The sequence below is a fragment of the Glycine max genome, chromosome 6 (genome assembly GCF_000004515.6).
Source record: "Glycine max cultivar Williams 82 chromosome 6, Glycine_max_v4.0, whole genome shotgun sequence".
Classification (NCBI taxonomy): Eukaryota; Viridiplantae; Streptophyta; class Magnoliopsida; order Fabales; family Fabaceae; genus Glycine; species Glycine max.
The window spans coordinates 47596953-47599194 of NC_038242.2; the positions used below are offsets into that span (position 1 = coordinate 47596953).

The following is a 2242-nucleotide window of genomic DNA, read 5'->3' on the forward strand; positions in this document are numbered from 1 at the left end:
TTTGATATGCCACATTATTTAATGATATCACCTAAATAATGTATATAAGTAAGGTTAACCCATCCCGCATGAGCAAATTTTTAAGCTAGGCTCAAACCAAATTACAAGAACTTTTATGAGTTTATCACTTTTAACACCTCAACCACAATTGATGTGAAAATGTTCAACAATAAATTTTTGGCAAACAACAAATCCAAACAAATTACTCAAGCACAATTGTTGATTCAGATTCAATTGACGTGAAAATGTTCAATCATAAATTCCTTAAGAATACGTTTGGATAGAGAATTTTAACTCAAGAAAGTAATTTATCAGAAATATAGAATTCATTGTTTGAATGTTTCTTTATGAAATTTAAATTTTTAAAATTTTAAAACAGAATTTTAAACAACTAAAAATGTGAAATTTCAATTTTTCTCCTTAATAACATTTATCTTCTCATCTACCCGAAAGTTATCTTCTATTCTCTTTGTATTCAATTGTAATTTTTTACATAAAGATTCAGAAAATACTGGATCTCCACCAACACAAGCAAATTGGATAACAAACATTTGCTAGAATTTTGCTTAAATTCGAACCCATAGCTAATGATAAAACTAGAATAGATATTTTATGTTTCCTACTTACACGATCCTATATCCTTGCTTTTCTATCAATCTCTAATTCTAGTATTATAGTGTTAGTATAGACCGATTTTGTTTTATCCAAACACAATTTTGAAAAAAAAAATTCAATTAAAATATTTAAAGTTCTTAAAATTTAAAATTTTCCCTCATCCAAACATAGTGTCAATTTGAAGAAGTAGCAACAAATCCAACACTGTAATTTGTTTCCTCTTGAGTAACCATGGCAAACAACGTATCCACTGACCACTCATTTCTCTACAACCAAATTTCACAATATCCTTTTCAGGAATGTATTGTGTGATAGACTCTCTTCCATTCCATGGTATATGAAAATCACCTTTAACCACAACCTATTAGAAATATGTGATGTCTATTACTTCACGGAATGCACACAGTAGGAGAAGTTGTCAATTTACCAAGTGCCAAAACATCCTGAGTGGAGCATAGATACAATTTCATAAGAAATCATATTAATTGATTGATAGATGCAGAAAATATACATTGTGCTCTTATTTATATTAAATATTAAACACCAGCCACAAGTGACTCACCATACATAACAATCTAGTTAGAATGCTACTCTCCTAATAATACACACTTTACTTCACATTTTTTCCCTAGAGAAAAAAAATATATCTACATTGAAGAAAAAAAAACCAATAAGCATACAAATGTATCTACATCGAAAAACAACATTGATCATTTGATGTAACGAGGAGGAAGTTGTCCTTTTCTGAGAAGAGAGAGAGAGTACTCTACAGCATCAATGAGATTCACAATGTTGTGCAACGAGCGTTCATCAGAACCCACCCAGAACATTGCACGCACCTCCGCCTTCTTTGCCAGCCTCGCCGCGAAGCCCAGTCGCAACTCTGGCAAGTTCAAGCCCCGCAGTATTTATCGGTACAACGACAACACCCGGGCCCTATTGCGGCCCAAATCCTCCACCGTGGCCCATATCCGGCCCATCCCCAATTCGGCTTTGAAACAATACCAAATTAACACGGAAATATAATGTGAATTAAATGATTAAAAGAGAAAAAAAATGAAAAAAAATCATCCATTCAATCTCCTATCAACAAAAAAACTAATAATTACCAATTATTATTGATAGATAAAAAAAACATCGAATTAACACATCAACATATTTTTCTTTGGCAGAAAATAATTAACAAATTAACCATTACAACTCACATTTAAAAAAAAAAAGTTTGTTCGTGACTTTGTGTCGTAAAATTATTCAATTATTTAAATTAAATAAGTAAATTACAGAGAGAGATTGAGTGGTGTGGGAAAGGTGAGTTAGAAAGAACGTAGTGATAGAAATTGGATCATATCAAACATGTAATGCTTGATGATGACCATTTCTCTTTGTTAAAGCTTTCATCATGTTCACCTTTCACAACCACACCAGAGAGGAACAAATGAAAGAGTGTTTGTTGTTGTTGATCGAGATACTTACTTACCTGAATCGATGAAGTTGCGATGAGAGTGAGGAATATGTCAATGACGGCTTTTAAAGCGTTTTCAATAAGCCAAACAAACCCTAGCTCCCAGGTTGGACCAAAGCACACACTTAAAGGCTATTTGGAGAGTCCTTGTCATTCTTTGGCACC

General features: G+C 32.6%; 1 non-coding gene across 1 annotated transcript; it reads right to left on the reverse strand.

Moving 5' to 3' along the window:
- Positions 1–1921: 1921 nt before the first annotated feature.
- LOC113002021 (small nucleolar RNA R32/R81/Z41) lies at positions 1922–2024 on the reverse strand. The gene has a single exon (XR_003267549.1). It is a non-coding gene; the product is annotated as a small nucleolar RNA R32/R81/Z41 (small nucleolar RNA).
- Positions 2025–2242: the final 218 nt, after the last annotated feature.